This window comes from Geospiza fortis, unplaced genomic scaffold (assembly GCF_000277835.1).
Source record: "Geospiza fortis unplaced genomic scaffold, GeoFor_1.0 scaffold318, whole genome shotgun sequence".
NCBI lineage: Eukaryota > Metazoa > Chordata > Aves > Passeriformes > Thraupidae > Geospiza > Geospiza fortis.
Genome location: NW_005054371.1, coordinates 931,741 through 950,178, shown reverse-complemented (window position 1 = coordinate 950,178; position 18,438 = coordinate 931,741). Strand labels below are relative to the sequence as shown.

The following is an 18,438-nucleotide window of genomic DNA, read 5'->3' as shown; positions in this document are numbered from 1 at the left end:
AGGAGAACAAAAAGAGAAGGGCAATGTCAAAAGGACACAAATTGTCTTTCTCTCTTTTCCACCCACCAGATTTAATTAATGTAAATCTGACTTGCAGAGTTTTATACTTCACATGGGTTTTTTTTTCTAAAATGAGAAAATAATCTTGCTTATTTGCTTTTGAAATTTGTGTGCTTTTTGTCTCTTCCACAATGCCATTATTAACTTTCAGTTATAGGATCCAGATGATGAATTATTACATGCAGTTGTTTCTCAATTGCTTAAGATACCCACAGGCACTAGAAGAGGATATACAGCATTTGTGACATTGATTGTAAGTTACAAATATACAATATCAAGCACAATAATGATTGTAGAGTCAGTTGCACATGTATGGAGGAGTGTTTTAGTGTTTAAAAAAAAAAGAAAATGAGAGGATTCTAGGATATTTTACATCAATGTTATAGCATTGTAGATGTTGATTGTGACCTTGAGTAAATGAGTTGCCCAGCCTCGTTTTGCTTCATTTATTCCAGCTGGAAAATTGGGTGAAAATGTGGATTCTCTTTATAAACCAGATGTGTTGATCTGAGGTTTCTCTTAGTAAAGAAAAAGAAAAAATCATTTTTGCAGCATAGCATAGACCTGAATAAAAAGGATTAAAATTACGTTCAGAAAAGCAAGCAACAGGAGCCAAAGTCACAGCTGCATTTTTGTGTCTGGAGATAGTATAAAGTCAGATCATTAAGTTATTTAATCACCTTTCAGGTCCCTTCATCACTATGTGTGTTGCTATCAAGGGCTGATTCCAGTCCAAGTAGATAAAAACAAAAGGGGTAATGTTTATTTGAAATTTCCCAATGGATAAAGCTAAAGCAGAAATTAAAGTAATTGCATATTTTGCTTTTGTACACATCAGCAGAACAACATTTGTAGTGGGAAGTTTTTTCTTGCAATCCGATTGCTGGTGTCAGAAGCAGCAGAGTAGGTGCAGCCCAGTTTGTGCCCAGGCTGTGCTCAGCTGTGCTCTCGTGGGGCTGCAGTGCCCTGGGGAGCCTGGCACTGGCACAGGGCACCAGCTGGCAGCACCATGGCACAGGACCAGTGCCCTGCTCCCTGTGCTCCCTGGGGCTCTGTGCCCAGAGGGCTGATGAGGCAGGAGAGGAATGGCAGCAAACATGAGAGCTGAGGTGATGGTGTCTGCAAATGAGACCATCATTAGGTTCTCCAGGGCCCTTCTCATTTTCATTCAGCCTTATGGCAGAGGAATGTGTTATATCCTGCCAGGTGCAGGTGGGTTTCCAGCTTGGGAAGCTGCTGGGATGATGCTGCTGTCCCATCAGTGTTCCTCTGGGGTGAGCTGACAGAAACGTTGTGGTGGCAGGTTGGGAGCAGGATGGGGTGTGCAGGGGGAGCAGCGTTCTCAGGCTGTGGGCCAGGGAGGGACAGCCTCTGCTCAGCCAAGCCTGCTTCCCTCACAGCAGGATGTTCTTTAGGAGCTGTAAATTCAGCAAAGGGAGGTAGCAAGTGACTCTTGGGGTGTGGATGCTAGCAGCCAGCCCTTGTGTTTACATGGCAGGTTGGGATGGTGAAGTGGCTATCTGGTGCTGTGTGAGTGATCAGGCTGGCAGCTGCCAAACTACTGTCCTAAGGCCTTCTTCTCAGCCCATCAGGGACCCCTTTGGCCATGGGTGATTCTCTGGCAAGGCACAGACTGGCACAGGCAACCTGTGCATGGCTCCTGCCACCACCAGCTGAGCTGCAGGGGCTGTTTCAGCCTTGCATGCAGGGCAGAGACACACAGCAGCCTCTGCCAAGGCGTTGTGTGTGAGTGCACTGATGATAGCTGGGGCACAAAGAGAAGGTGAAGGCACAGAGGGAGGAATTGCTGAGATCAGCACGCTGACCTGCCTGGGAAGAACAGAGATGGATTGACACAGGCAGAGTCTCTGACATCAGGGAGTGCTCTCTGGAAAGATCTGTTAGCAGAGCTCTGACAGATAGAAGGGCTGTTTTTCATGGATATTTATGCAGGGGCACCGTTCCCCTGCCTTGGAGAGCTCACCTTGTGTGCTGATGTCGTTTTAGCTGTGATGGATTCCCAGCCCTTTGCCTGGTCAGAGTGAGCTGTATGGATGTGTGGGCAGAATGCAAGCACCAGCTGCTCTAAAGGCTTTGTGCAGTGTTTGCATGCAAGGCTTGATGTTTCAGCTTAAGCTGTTGAACCATAGGTGGAGTCATATTTCTTTAAAAAAAAAAGGTGGTTCAATTTCAGTTGATTCAATACCAGAATGGCTTTGCAAAAGGTTGCTGTAGATGTAGTTTTTCTAACTCAGTTGTTTTTACCTGTTTACATTGTTTTGGTTTCATATTTTTACCTTTTTTTTAAAAAAAGGACATGTTTATATGTGTATGGATCAATAGTGAGCATTTAATTCCAAAATACAACCTTTTGTTTGATTTGGGAGTTTTTTGATGGGGGAGGAGGAGAGGAGAGAATGTTCAGTCTTTGACAGAGGGATTGGGATGGAGGTCACTGGTGCTTTCTGTGGTCTTTGTTAGGTGCTAGTGAAAAGCAGCTGTCTGTCCCTGGCCCCGGTGTAGTGATCTGCTTTACCTGCCCAGCATGAGGCTTTTTGCAGGGCAGTTTTTGGGGCAGTCACACACCACTCCAGATCACAGACCATGCAGGTAAGGTCAATGTGGTGTCCAGTCCCTGTCGCCTCAGCTTTAGTCTCACAGTTCCATTAGGAGATTTTTGACAGTCATATCTAAAAAAGACCACATCCAGTGTGTGGCCTCTCAGTGCAATCAATGTCCTAGAGAGCGTTCTGACCACAGAAGGACAGTGTGTGTAATATCTGATCCTGCTGGCTTTGTCCAAACCCAGACTGGCTTCTGGCAGCATTGCCCTGTTCAGGGTGTCACAGACCATGGGGGACTTGCTGGGGATTAACATTGAACTCATGAAAAGCAGCATCAGCCTGTATACCTGCGCTGCCTGGGTGCTGTGGGATATTAACTGTGTAAATCTCCTCATTATTGGCCTCAGAAGATGACTACACCAGCTATGTCTCCAAGTTTTGAAGAAAATTATGTGAAAATATTAGAATTTAAAAACAAAAATACAAAGAGCTCTGTGACTCCCTCCAGGAACCATGATTTTTCTTCTCCCCAGTACCTGAGCTGATAGTTGCCTGTTCCCCATGTGCCAACCTGTAACTGTGGTCACAGAGTGCTGGACTGTTTCTGGTCCTGCCAGGGGCTGGGTGTTGGGCAGGGCTGCCATCCTCTGGTTTTTCTTCGGTGACTTTATTGTAGTGGTTCTTCCAGGAACTCTGAAGTGCTAGAAGTGCCACAAGCCATTCAAGGGACGTAGGGAGGCTCTTATCTGCCCTCTGCCAAGCTGTGAAACATCAAGTGTGTGAGAAGATCTCTCTGTCCTGGTCTGGGCTGCACAGAGTTCCTCAATGGCAGTGTCACTGTCATCACAGGGGTCTTAGTTTATACATGAAACAAGTGTTTTTATTAAAATTTTGTCTTTCATTTAAGAATTTAACCTTAGCATAGGCATAACATGCAGTTGATGTAGCTTGTGCTAGCAAAAGGAGCTTTCTTAGTTGTTAATTAAACTTTTTCTCCAATCTGTTAAACAAAAGGCCAGAGTCAGGATTATACAATTATTCATCTATACACTGGCATAAGTCAAGATTGTGTTTTTGACTTGCACTCTGTTCAAGTCAGCATTGCTCCCAGACAGAAGTCCTGAGCTGAAGGGAAGCATTCATTCCCTGAAATTTGCTATGAATTTGATGTTTGCATGAGATGTTTTTTTTCTTCTCTAAATCTGGGTGGAAAAAATGCCAGTGTGAGAAACAAAAGTATCAGTCCTTGATACTGCTTGGTTGGTGTTGCTAGATTGTATTACTTGAGAAGTACAGTATAGGGAATTATTTGCTACACAGCAAATATTCAGCCTGTTTTGGGGTGTCTTTTATGTCAGTTGAAGGTGCACACTTTAGGAACTGAATTTTTGTATCTTTCTCTGGCTCCTAGCAAAGCACTATTGAAATGCATTTTCCAATGATCACATGATGTGCTGTAGCAGTGAATTTGTTTTGTTCAATGCTATTTTTTTTTACATGTTGCTGTATATCACAATTCAAATCAAAGTAAATGAAGCATGAAAATTAATAGATCTAAAAGAGAAATGAAAAATTCTAGAAGAAGTGGAGGAAAATGGAATTAAAGTAACTAAAGAAATTGTGGCTCCCATTGGAAAATTAAATGCTAGTGGTTCTGCAGCAAAAGGATTGCATAGTTTTTTTCCTTAACTGGAGCAGAGATTCCAAATATCATTATTCTTCCCATCTGGATATTTATACATTTCTGAAAACTGCTGGGAGCAGATGAACATGTCCCACAAAGCAGAGCAGAAGGCAATTAAACACTTAATAGACTACTTTACATAATGGATTGTTTTTTGAAGGGCTTCAGCATCCTTATTTGGACTCTATGACTTGGGTACAGCAGTTCACAAATGTGAACCAAGGCTTGTGGTTTTCCTGGGGCCAAATACCTCTCTTCTTGGAATACCTTGAGGTATGGATAATTCTTCTCACCTTATACATTATAGTTCTGAATTTAAAAGCAGCACAGGAGCTTTATTCATATTAACATAACATAACCAATTTTATAATAATCTTAAATTATCTGGCATTTTCTGCTGAAGAGATAGAGAAGTGTTGAGGAAAAGTTAGGAAATATTTTACAGTCACACTGATGCTAATGAAATTTGCTTTGTACTTTGCTACAAGAGAAAACATTATTACACATTTGAATGGTTTTGTTATTGTCTGTTACAAGAGGGATTTGCATCCAAAATAGATCTAAGAAAGTGGAGTCTTTCTTTGCAGTTGTTTACTATTATTTTGGTTTATATCTCTGTGTGAATGCTGTAGCTTATTTGTTATTTCAGTGCTTCAACTTTTTAATGCCTCGGTGTTGAGAAAATACAGTGATTTTAGTATTGTTCCTGAAAACCTATCTGCCAGAGATATGGCAATAAATGAGGATTAATAATAGTATTAGGAATGAAAATTTTTTGGACAAAAGACACTCAGTGGAGTAAAGTGGATGAGGACCAGCTGGAAGCTTGAACCTAAGTTCATCTTTTGTATTATTTTGGAGTAATTCAAGTTCATTAAAGTTTCAGGATGTGCTGGTGACCCTTATCTCAGTGGAAAGGGCACCCTGGACCGGCTCCTCTGTGCTGTGGGAGGCAGGGAGCTGAGGAGAGCCTTGCCAGGGAAGGGAAGGATGAACTCTGCTTGTTCTGTGTGACAGCTGAGTTAAGGAGTGGATAAGCAAAGGAGCCTCAGAGGAACTGATAGCTGCCCAAAGTTAAGGCAGCAGAGCTGATGATTGCAGCATTAAATTTAACTTCTGGAGGGAGCTCTGCTCTTGGCAGCTGCATTCCCTGTGTTACATGAGAGGCACCAGGGACTCCAGCAGAGATAGCGTGGTAGTTTGAGAGAAAACAAGGGTGATTCCAGCTTGGTTAATGCTGTGCTTCTATATTGGTAGCTACTTGAAATGTCTGCATACCTTGGCAAAGGGTTTCTGTCGTCTTTTTTCTTTCCTGGGGCCAGACAGATGCCTTTCACCACTAAGTAGGAGTGCAGTGAAATCTGTTTTAGGGCATCACACAGCAGGCTGGTAGCACTCAGTTTAAAGGAGGTGATCTTCTCAAAGGCAAAGCTGAATGACAAAGATAAGGCTGAGATGGGGGGTTAATTCAGGGGTAGCACCATGTTTTAACTTTGGAAGAGGAAAGCAACGGATCAGACAGATGTGGTTTTGTGGTGTTCGGGTCAGACGTGCTGGGCTCAGTGTCTCTGCTCTCCCAGAATGGAAACCTAGCATATGAAACAATCCTTGGAACTCCTGCAGAGGTTTGTTACTTTGGATCAAATGTTACTAACCTTGAGAAATGTGTGAAAGAGTTCCTAGATTTTGTAGAACTCAGAATTATTTGTTGGAAAGGAAAAAAAGGTGCTCAGGATAATGTTGCAGATCTCAGAGTAATTAATTAATTCAAACAAGTTGTGAGAATGATGCTTATTGTCCAACTGGCAGAAAATACAGAATGAGAAAGTAGAAAAGCTATCCCTTTGTCCTAGCTATGCACACAGATACTCAATAAAAATAAGAACCTAATGCATGCCTCAGGAGGGCTGTGTGCATAGCGGAGGGCAGCATTGCTGCTGCAGCAGGATGAATCCTCAGCTGGAACAAAGAAGAAAAGGGTCTGTGTGTGTGCCTGCACATGTGTGGGCACTGAGGGAGTTTGTTCAGTTTTAAAAGACCTTTGTGCCCTGCCAGCCTTCAGACAGCTGAGCACTGGGTGAGTCTCCTACCTTAATTAAGAATTTTTTGACTGGCCATGTCACTGCTCCTGTTGCCAGTGCAGTTCTGAGGCACTGAGTGAGGGTTTCTGCATTGCCAAGGTGCTGCTAGGATTACCCCTGTATGGGGCAGTGGGCAAGGGGAGCTGCTGGCATTTCCCATGTGTGGGGCATTTGGGGAGCAGGCTCAGTCTGGCAGCTTTACTTCTCCTGAGGTGGGAGCAGGGTGTGAAGCAAGAAAGTTCTTGCTGGCAGGTTACAAGCACTTCTAAAACCTGCTTTTTACAAGCCAAAAGTGTATTTTGGACATCAGCATATGAATTTCTCTGTTTTCCCCTTTTTTTAACTGTCTGCAAATTTAGGAATTTGCAGGGCTCTTCCTCTTATTGGTGTTTCATGCTACTTTGAAAGGGGAACTGCTACCTTGGTCCAAAAGCAGCAATGGCCCTGGCAGCACAAAGCTGTCACTGCCTGCTCTGTGGTCCAAGTCGGCTGCAGAGGGGCTCTGTAGATGATGGCTGTGCTGTGAATGGCTTTTTTAGTCTTGCAGACACACACACACACACATGAAGTAAAAGTGCAGCTGTTTTGGCTTTTGAATCGGGGAGGGTGGTGAGGAGAGAGGATGCGATGGTGTTTGAGACAAAGATAGATGTTCACTTGCAGGGCTTTTTCTACAACTTCCTATTTCGATTTGCATTAGAGGTGGGGACTGGGTGTATTTATGGTTTAATGAGACGCTCTTGCCTTAATAGCAGAATGTTGTTCACAGGAAGAAATGAGTTATTGCTGGTTTTCTTCTTCTTTCTGTTCAGTTACTGTGGATACAGCATGTAACTTTTAGACCTACTTCTGCCTTGAACAGCATATGCAGCTTCCAGTTGTTGTTCTGAAGCTGCTGAAGGAAGGAAGTTATAGGAGCACAGTTTTTAAACAGATATTTGTTGGCTGCTCTAATTCCTACGGACACAATGAGCTTTCGGGGGAGATTCAGAAGGGAGGCCAGTGAACTGCGGAGGAAGAGAAGGACCACTAGGAGAGTGAATCAAGGAGAAATTCAAAGATTAAGCTGTGTGAGTATGCACCCTTCTTCCACCTCTTCTGAGAAATGGCTAAGAAATTGCAGGTTACTCTTAGGACTACACTTTGGAAAGAGTTGGATTTATTGCCTGTTGTTTATGTAGGAGGCACCAAGCCTCATTCAGTCTGCGATTAGGGACTGAGCACAGAGAGTTCAGGAGTTTACAGAAGTCAGGCACATTAGGGAGACTTTTATAGCCTCGCATTGCTAGTCAGAAGCATTTGAGAGCAGCAGTGTTTGACAGAGTCTCTGGCACCTATAGCAAGTGCCTGGAACTTCCATGAAAATTCATAGTGCTGCTTCTGGAGCGGAAAGTTCCTCTGTGCTATTTCAGTGTTCGTGATCTGTGATGGGCACCTCTCAAGGGCAGGAAGAGGAGGAAGACTGTGCAGGGAGCCACTGGAGAAAGCTCCGGAACCCTTGGTGGAAAGCTGGGGTGAGGTTCTTTCCTGTGGGCTGCACAGCAGCTTTGCCCCTGGTGGCTTTGGGACAGGACTGAGCCTCCTGAAGCTGCGCTGTGGGGCACTGGGAGGCTCACATTAACTGCGCTGTGCCTAAACTTTCCTGGCTGAAATTGAAAGTGCAAACAGCAAGAGGTAAAATGCTTAGAGCCTGCTGTTGAGGAGTCTTAGGCAGGTACTGGTTTTCAGTGTATTCTCTTCCCTTGGAAGTCACCTTTAGCTCATAAAACATTTGATGGCTTCCCCAAGAAGAAACAATGAATCTTTTTCCTCAAGGCAAGAGGTGTTTGGTTTTCTTCCATAGTTTTGTTCATCCAATTACTCTGCATGTGCATGCAGAGGGCTCTTTTGAGGCTTTTCAGCATGTTCAGTGTAACAGAATCAGTGAGAATACAACCAAGAAGAATATTCTCATTTTCTTTTTTAAATAGGAAGGAAAAGAACTTTGCAGTTGTAACACTTGGTCACCAGTTAAGATGGTTTGTGGTTCATCTAGAAATGTTTGGGTTTGCTTGTGACTAGCTGCTTTTTTGGATAGGTACTTTACATGGAAGTGGCTCTTTTTGACAAGGCTACTTTATGGTGTAGTTTCTGCTGCCCTGAGCCATTGGCATGCAGTCAAAGATGACATGTTTGAGCTTCATGGTCAAGGGTCCCAGGAATCAGCTGCTGGTGCTGCTGAAAGCATCTAACCCTGGCAGTTCACAGGGCTTTGGTAGGAGGTAGGCACTGCTTACTTGACTTATCCTCTTAAATCCTGGTGAGGAGAGATTTTTGTCATTTTTGTACAAATCCTGACTGTACTTTATTAGTGCTCACCAGAAGTGGTTGCAGCCCTACAGGAAAGGATGGCTGGGAAAAAAGTGCAAATGGTAACAATAAGCCAGCAGCTTGCCTGCAGATAAAGAGGAATATATTTGTTCCCTTTTGCGTGTATCCTCAGATAACAGAAACTGAGCATTCAATTTAATGGTGCTAAATAGAAATACCAACAATGCATTGTAGTTTGACCTAAAACATAGAGAGCACTGGTAACCCTGGGCCTGTTGCCTGTAATTGGAAATAGGAAACAAGCCTGTTTCATCAGAGGCTTGTGGGTCACGCTGCACTTCCCCTGACGTGGATGGCTCCTTTATGTCAGCTACCCAGCTCAGCTTTGCAGGGCAATCTGTGCTGATTTCTGTTCTTGTCAAACATAAGATAGACTAAGATGGGTCACTGTGCCATGTTACTCTGTAGATGTATTTCTCTGTAGTTTGTTTAGCCCTCAGGAAATGCCGGCACACTTGGCTTTACTTTTGTGCCTTGCAATCTGTGTCTTTCTGCCCAGTATTTCATAATTGGAGCATGTTAAATCTTTGGCCTACAGGCACTTTTTTGCCATCAACCAGTCTCTCCTTTATGCATCAGCCGTGTGCACCTCCACACAGATTTCAAAGTGATGTCAGCTCCCACTGCAGCTGTAAAGGATTTTGTGTATGGGGACCTTACTCAAAAAGTGTATTTATTCAGATACTCTTCTTAAACCTCTGATTTCTGTAGGTAGACTCGCATTATTGGCTGGAAGCTCCTTTTTTTTAAGACTAATTAGTATCTGATTAGCTTTAATTGTTAGTAGGGTGATGATTGAGTTCAGTGTGGTTGACCAGATTTTGCTCTTATTTTACATCCTGTGTGTGTAAATGCATTGATAGCCAGATAATTGACTGGGAGGGGAGTTGATGTCAAGGAAACAGTCAAGTCTAAAGTCATTGTGAGAACTCAGTTTACAGTGGTCATGTACACATGATGTTAATTTTACAGATAAAGCCTCAGTGGAAATACTTAAAATAATTTACTCAGATATGTAGCATGAGAAATACCTATCACTTGTGAAGAAATAAGTAAACATAGTGCAAGTAGAGAAAGAGATATATTCACTGAGTAAAATGAAGCAGAACATCGTACATGAGATTTGCCCCATGGGACAGTGACTTATTACTAAGTACTCTAAAAGTTAAATGATATCTTTGAAAAGCTTATTTAGAGCTAATGCAAACATTTTTGTTAGTTGTTTTTGCTTCAAGAGCTTCTGAAGTGGTTGAGCCCTTTTCAAAAGAGTTGTTTGCTTAGTCAACAAGTCTAGATCTTCATACATCTAAATTTTAGGTTTTAATGGAAAATGAACAATGGATGTTTGCCTTTGCACTGCTTTGCAACTTCATCAGACATACAACAGTGATCAAAGTCTTCAGCATCAGAGTGTGATCTAATGAACAGACATTAGAGCTTTTCCTTCAGTCCTTGAAAAGAAAACTCGTCTATGTATTCCAAAACCAAAGTGTGCTAAAAAAGAAATCTTAAGTTTCAAAGGAAATAAAACTGTTTTAAAGACAGTCTCATGCTGTGCATGGTGTTATGTAAAATCTACCCCATTTTAGCAGCAGGTTTGTGCTGGATGAATGTGGTGTAGGAATGCCTGGCACATCCTTCTTTTTGTACTCCCCTAAACCTGTACACTGATAACCATGGGTAGATCCCTCTGTCTCCCTAATTCATCCAGTTTGCACAAACAGAGAGGACCAGTTTGCCTGTTGCTCTATCTACTTCTATTATTGCTGGGTAGATGCTATAGGTGTCAGAGCTGGGCTTCTGCCTCTTCTAGGAGTGCTGCTTAAGGGCAAAAATTGGGAGTATCTTTTGTTTAAATGTAGATTTTCCTGAGCCTACAGAGACTGTCTATGTGAAGTTATATATGTGTGTGTGTGTGCGCATGCATGCTCCAACAGACTTGCAAGTGCTGTTTACGTCAACTTTATACTGGAAGCTGACAAGCTTTGGTCAAATCCACTGTGTGCAGCTTGTAGGCTGGTTTTGCTGTTTCTGCTTGAGGCCATGGCCCTGCCTGCCTGAGACTGCACTGGAGGAGGCAGACATGAAGCAAAGTCTGTTCCCAGAAGAGCTGAACTAGACTCACTTCAGCATCCCCTTTGTGGTGCACAGGGCAGCACAGTGCCCTTTTCCTTCCCTGGGCTGAAGTAATCACTAACGAGGCAAGTGCCTGAGTAGAACACTCCAGCTCTGTTGGCAGCTCCTCTCTGCTCCCCACAGTTCCCATCCCTTCTGCCCAGTCCCCTTCCACCACATCCTACCTGTCCCTTCAGATGTCTGCATGAAGAGCAGTGAATTGCGTCATTGGCTTTTGCTTGCTTTCTTCATGAATAGATTCTGTGTGGTAGATTCAAAGAAAGCCTTTTGTTGCTAAAACTGCACTTTTTTTCCCCATGTTTAGGTCAGGTAAGGGGAGAGAAAGTGGCTGAGTGTTGCTAGGTGAAAGGTCTATGTAAATTATTAAAAAAAAAAAAACTTACGATGCTTTACAAAACTTTCTTGTTTTTCTCCTGAGGTGACCTATGGACAAATATTTAGTCTAGGCTTCAGAAGTCCTCACTATTTAGAAGCTGTTATTCTTGACATTTTGAGAAGCCAACCAGTTAAATCCAAATTTGAAACTTAGCACTTTCTTGTCAGTGGCTGATTTTAGTAGTTTCATGATTAAATGAAATTTTTTAACCTCCTTCCTAAGGAGAGTTTCAAGATACTCCATAAGCAGAGAGAACGAGTAAGTTGTTGCCGTGTTACCCTGAATGTTTTTTGCAGATTATACTGATAATTTTATCAACTGTCCAAAAGGACAAGTGCTAGTTCATGAAGATGGACATTCCAGAGTCACAAGGCTGCAATGCCAGGTGCATAATCATGGTTGGGAGGCAGAATTCAGGAAATGCGTGTGGCTAAGTCATGGCACAAAGCATCTCCTCTCACCCCCCAGCTGGATGCTTTGGCGACCCCACAGTCCTGTGTGGCTTCCACAGCTTAACCAGAAGGGAGGTAGCTTTATGAGGGCTGGAGCTTTCAAAATTCATAATGAAGGAAGGATAAGTTGTCTTGAGAACCAAGAGGTGCTAGAAAGAGTGGGTCACACCCAATTGCCTGAGAACAGCTCTCTGTGGTTTGAGCAGCCTCAGCCCGGCCGCTCATCGCTCGCTGTGCTGGGGCAGCTCCCTGTGCCACTGAAGGCTCCAAGGGCTCCAGCTGGACCATCAGTTGACATGAAAGTTTTGAGTTAGCTCGTCCACATGAGAGGTGTTTCTGTTTTTCAAGTCATGCTGAATTCTCTGACAGTAATTTTTAAAGCTGGAACATAATACAAAGTAGACGTACAGAGATTGTGATCCATAAAACAATGGTAGTGTAAGCAATTAGGGTTCATCCTATCCCAGCTGCATTTGTACAAAGTAAGTCTCATTTAGTGAAGCAGGTCACTTACTGGTATCAATTGGAATTTTCTTTAAATAAAGAGGCTTTAAAGATTGAAAATTACTTTTCACTTTTGTTATTCCCAGAAGGGTCTTCAACAGGTTTCCTTTCTTTTGCTCTGCTTGAGCTGATGGGGATACTATAGCATTTTGGCAAGTAATTTCTGAAGCACTAGGAATTGGGGGTTGGATTCTTCATAATTCTTTGTGATTTTCGCTGTAGCAGAATTGTGTGGGAACTGGAAATCGCTTTAATGAAATTTATTGGCACGTTGGCTTCAGTGCTGACACTGAAGAGTATATTAGTGGTGCTTTGCAGCCCTGACTGGATTATTTCCAAGTGCAATTCTCCAAGGTTTACTGAAAGTCATGACAAATTAAACATTTTGGACCTGACAAGTAAATGTATTTTAAGGTGGGAGAGGGATGTGTCTAAGAAAATTTTCTTTGTACCACTAATTTTAATAAATTTGTTGACTGTGGATCACATACTGAGCCAAAGGAAGCCTTTGTAATGTGGCCAGAGAGTTTGGTGACTGTAAATAGATGCAGAACAGGCCAAGCAGTCATAAAGAAGATCTGAATCTAAAGGAGAGACCTGCCTGCTGGTTCTGGCTGTGCCTCCCCATCCACACCTCAGACACCTTTTGCAGACCTTGAATTGCCTGCCCTGTGCTTGAAATGCAAAACTAACTTTCCTTAAAGGAAATCTCTGTTAGGTGATGCAGAGTGTGGAGGGAGGGCAGGCCTGTGGGGTGAAGCATTTTCAGTGGGTGATTCCTGTCACTCCCAGCTCAGCAGCTTGAGGCTGGTGGGGTCCCCTTAATCCCAGAGTGGCTGTGCTGTCTGTGCCCCTGGATACAAGGGCTGCTGTGAGACTCCCTGCCAGGAGTACATGGGCTCTTGGGCTGCTCACCCATGGTCTGGTGGGGGAAAAGGTGCACCCCATGGAGATATCCTTCCCTTGGAATTCACCCCAGGCACCAAACTGCTCTGCTGCCCTGTGAATAGGGACATACCTTGGTCCTACAGAAATGCAAAAGTTTTGGCGATTCTGTGAAACCCAAATTGTTTTATGGCTTCAGCTTTGGCTCCTTGAGTGCTCAGGTAGCACAACTCAGAACTGCAGGGCCAGCTGGATCTCCGGCATATCTGAGACAGGGTTAAATTCAGCCTTTATGCTGCATTTTCTCCAAAAGTCGTGGAGTTCTGGCTGTTCTTTAGCTTCAGTTTGGACAGACTTGGCAAAGAAATATTCAGCTGAAGTTGGCCTGCCCTGGTGGAATGTAATTAGCTACATATATTAACCATATGAGAACATAGAAAGACATGTGTTATATCAGAGGCACAGTGTTTAACTGGGGAAAGGAAAAGAAGAACAAAGGAGTGTGAGAAGCACTTCATGTTGGTGTCATCCTGGAAAGCAGTTTTATTTGCTCTTTTGAGTTTTGGTGAGATTGGGTTTGGTTCATAATATCATTAAGAAGTCTAAAAAAATGAAGGAAGGTGATGCTGTTGTTGTAGTAAGTAGCCTTTTCTCTTTTAAGTGCCCATTTCAGTATTTCAAATGTATATTAGAATAAATTGTCATTTTTGACAAGCCACAGCTTGGATAAAATATAAAATCTGAGTCTTGCTTGATCTTTATCAATCTGGCCATCACAGTAGTTTTGACTCTCTTTATGAACATGGATCCTCCTGTCACAGAGATAGGGTTAGAGTAACTGAAGTCCAGGTAACTGAATTTTATCAACTTGACTTCTTTCTGTTTATCTGTTTCCTTTTTTTTTTTTAATTTCTGCTGCATGGAAGAAAAGGAATTAATTTAAACATCTCTATTAAATTCAATAAATTCTAGATAATTATGATTTGGTGTCAGAATAATATGACATTAAAGCATAGAAATCAAAGCAGTTAGTCTAGCTTATTTTTAGAATTGGGAAGTTCTTGGGATGACTGTTCAGAGACTATTGGTCTCTGTTACATCATTTCCTCCTTCAGACAGTGTTCACAGAAATGCAGCTTTAGGAGGATGAGATATAATTATGAAGAAAAGATGGGTGCTAGCATCAGTGTGCAATGTCTGTGCATCTGGAGGGAAGTCAAGTACCATATTTGATTCTGTAATATCATTTATGTGGCTATTTTGGGTAATTACTACAGGGAAATATAATCCTTTCTTACCTAGACCAGAAGATGATGGCAATAAAGCTATATATCACTGGTGGAATCTGGCTGATTTCACCCCTGTGAAACTGTATTGTCCTCTCATGGTGTTGGCTCTGATTTAACATCTCTCCAGTGTTCCAAAAGAGTGTGGAAAAGCTGCCTCAACAACATACAAAGCTGCACTACACTGTCAGGGTGTGAAGTAAATGGTACTGCTGAGATGTTGTAGCAGGTGAGGAGTCAGAGAGTGCCTTTTTACTAGATGTATTCACAACCATTTCAGCACAACTAAATTCATTACTCACTTGAGATGGAGAATATAAAAAGCATTACAGAAATCCAAGCCAGCATAATTCGATTTTGGCACGGATTGCCAGGTTGGCCTGTTTCCAAAAAGAACAGACAAGTTAAATTGAGAAGAGGCAGTGCTGTGGTTATTAAATTAGCTTTAAATCAGCCCCACTCATTTGCAGATCTCTGCTAGTGCTTGCAGGGAGGAATTTGCTAATCCCAGCATCACTGCTTCTGTCTGCTTGGGAGGGAAAAACCGAGCAGCCCCCCCCAGAGCCGCAGAGATAAGCTGCTAACTAACCAGCTGCCACTTCCCATCACAACTGCAACACCAGCACTGCACTGCTGAGCCCTGCCAAGTCCAAAATACTGGCTCTGCAATGCATGGAGTCAGTGTCCACAGAGCAGAGTCTTCTGGTCTGTAAGAACATGCAGAATTGATGGAGAGAGGCATCATGTTTATTATACTATCATGCTTGATGCTGGCAGGGAATGGACTAAATTATCTCTGCAGCCACTGTATTGACAAGGATGGGCTATTACTTGCATCTATGATTTATGAGAGCTGGCATAATACAGTATTGCATTTTACACAGGATTTTGCTGTACTGACATGGAAGGAAGTAATTTTTATTGCATCAGTAGGAAAACATCAGCATAAATATTGAAGTGCTTCAGTGAAAAGTTTTGCTGTAGGTTTGATAATGTCATATCTACTTGTATTTAGTTCAGATGTGTAATGTTTCTCCAAAGACTTCTCTGTTAACATCTGTTAAAATGCTTCCATCAGATCATGCCCTTTGGAGCACTGAGAGCAGGAGAATGAGTGCTGTGGGAACAGAGATGTTCATATGCTTGCTGTGTTCCTCTGCTCCGGGGTTTTCTCGAGCTGTATTTTTGTCTCATGTAAATGACCTTGCAGCTGCCAAGGAGAAGTTTTGCCCTGGAGTGTTAGAGCATCTTTCAGCAATGGCTTTGTGAGCATTGCTGGTTTCTGAAGAGCAAAGAGAGGGCAATGTGGCATAGCTTACCCTGCCTCCACTTGCACCCCAACATCTGCAGAATATTAACTTTGAGGGGGATGTAGCTGCATTCACCCCAACCTTACTGGGATTTCCATGGGGAAGAAGGAATACATCTTCCTTCTGCCAGCCCCAGAAAAAGGGTGGTTTCCACAAGCGTAGAAAACCTGCAAATGCTACACATTTTTATGGGATTTCCCCATATTTCAGGAGAAGTCCCAAAAGCTCTGGGGTTTCCTGGCTCTTCCCTAGTCTATGACTTCAATAGGAAGGTGACTACTTATGTTATTTGTTTTCTTATTTTTTTTTTAGTAAATTCTGAAAACTGACATTCGTGATGTTTCTGAGGAGCATCTGACCAAGATTAAGATTGTGTTGGCACATGTCTTGTTTTGGAGAGCATATATTTTATGATTTCAGGGGCGTATCTGTCTTACTAAGAGTTGAGATTGTTGCAGAATCATTAGCCTGACAGTATCAGCTCTGGGAAGGGAGGGTTATCAGCGTAGTCAATGTCACGAATTTTCTGTAGAAAATGTTCGTGTTTTAGTGAAACCACTACATACGAAAAATGCCTGTGTGAAGCACTGGTGCCTCATAAATGTCAGTGCATGTATTTCTTTTACTTTGAGTCTTCTGGTAAATGGTTGCAATAAGGTTTCCTACTGAAGGTAACAGTTTGCTTTCTGCTGAACTTGAACTGAATGAACTTTGTTCAGGCCTAGGTATCATTACCAAAATCGGTGGTACAGCATAAATGGTACACTCAGTGTGCACTGGTGTTTTCTCTTCATGATTCTAACTCCTTGAAATGTATGTTTTTAAAGTAATGTTTAATAAATAGATGCAATGACAGATTTAATGACAAAAAGTATGAAACTCCTGTCAAAAGACACTGCAGTGACTTACCAGAGTTTGGAAGGGAATGAGAGCAAGCTGTGTATGGTGACGTGGCCAAGTGACCCCATTAAGTTCCTGTGGGGAGCCACTGTCAGCAAAAGACAGAGAGACCTCCCTAAGGGTATGGCTGACACTGAGCCCAAGAGCTCCTTGAGCAGGACTGGATATTTGTGTGTCAGCTGGGACAGGCCAGGGCTAAGTGCTGGTTTGGGACAGCTTAAGGTGAAGTGGCTGGGTTATTATGAAATCTTATGTCCTGGTAGGGCTCCTTGTCTTAACTGGACATCACAAAACCAGAATCCAGTCCTGTCACAGAATCTAAATCAAACATTAAAGCTGTTTTCTTCAATTTGTTACTGTTATGTGTTGATCTTGCCTGTCTTTTATAATCCTTGGATGTCTCAGCATCAGTAGATAGTGCTTGTGGCCTGTGAATGCTAAATAGTAATGATTTTTAGAAATTTATTATTCTTAAGTGTGCAATTGGAAGTGTGAGAGTTAATAGATCAAGAAGAGAAGTAATAGAACTGCTCCTTCAGCAGTTCAATCTAACTTTTTTCAATTGCCTTGCCAGACTTTGGTGGAGCTTTGATGCTTTAAGCAGGGAGCTGGAGTAGATGACCTGCAGAGGTCCTGAGTTGTTTTGTGATTCTTGCAGCAGCTGTTCAGCAATTGAATAACTTTCTTAGAACCTGTGTATTCCTGTGTTTTAATCTAATTTATGTGGCTGTGTAACTGATACTTAATTAAGCTATTCATAGATGCATTTGATGCCAAGGGGAGTCTTGGACTCAGTATAGAAGGGACACAATGTTCATAAAAGATTTTGAGATTACAGAATAAACAAGAACTTTCTAGGACAAAGTCAAAAGAGAGAGGGACTATTACATTTGAATCATTATATATATAATGGACCATACATGAATGAGATAGGTAAAATCATATATGATGGAAAATCTCATTGCAGAAAGTTGTTTTATGGAGATGTCAAAACTTTCTTTTTCAATACACCTTGGTTTTGATTTAGGGAAGACAGAGGGAAATTTTATATAATTTTGAATAGCCCAATGAAAGAACAGTGGCTAAAATACTACTTATCTAATGTCCTCTTTTGAATCAGACTAAGACAGTAAATGTTTCTGCATTTGCTTTCCACTAGTGTCCTTTTTCTCTCTCATCACTTTCATTTCCATCCCTTCTGGCAGTTCTCTTGCCTTTTCTCATTCACTCTTCCTGATGCTTACATCTTTGAATTGAGCAAATGTTCTCACTCTAGTACATGACTCTTCATTTGTTTAATGTATTCTAGCATGTCAGGCAGGCTTCTCTTTTTCTATTTTTGGGTTGTGTTTCAAGACACTGTGACTTTACTTTTTCCTGTGGTGGTTTCTTACTTTAGTGCTGTTTCAGGCAATAGTAGTTCTGCTATGATGATACTAGCCCTGCTTTCTGACAAGAGAAGTTGTGGAGGTGGATGACAGATAGTTTACCCCAGGAGAATAACCTGGGATTATTAGCAAGTAAAACAATATGGTGGCTTTCACAAGCTGCCAGCAGTTCAAAAGGTGAATTGTGTAAGACAGTGAAGAAAAAGTAGGTTTCTTATTCTGAAACACATTAGCTCAAAGTTCTATCTATGTTCACTTCAAACTGTGTCCATCAGTTTTCTTGATGCATTTATGGAGAAAGAGAGAGAATTCCTGAGACTTCCAGGTAAATTAACGTGGTGGTTTCATTCTCTGTAATGAGCTGACAGATTGCTCTGGAATTTTGAGGTGGAGAGTGGCTCTTACAAGTGGCCCAACTTCCTCCCTTCACTCTCATGCATGA

At 42.3% G+C, this 18,438-nt stretch overlaps 1 protein-coding gene across 2 annotated transcripts in view; it reads left to right on the top strand.

Moving 5' to 3' along the window:
• Nucleotides 1-18,438, top strand: part of DOCK10 (dedicator of cytokinesis 10) — a 117,389-nt gene that overhangs the window by 11,915 nt on the left and 87,036 nt on the right. The gene's annotated exons all lie outside the window — the stretch shown is intronic.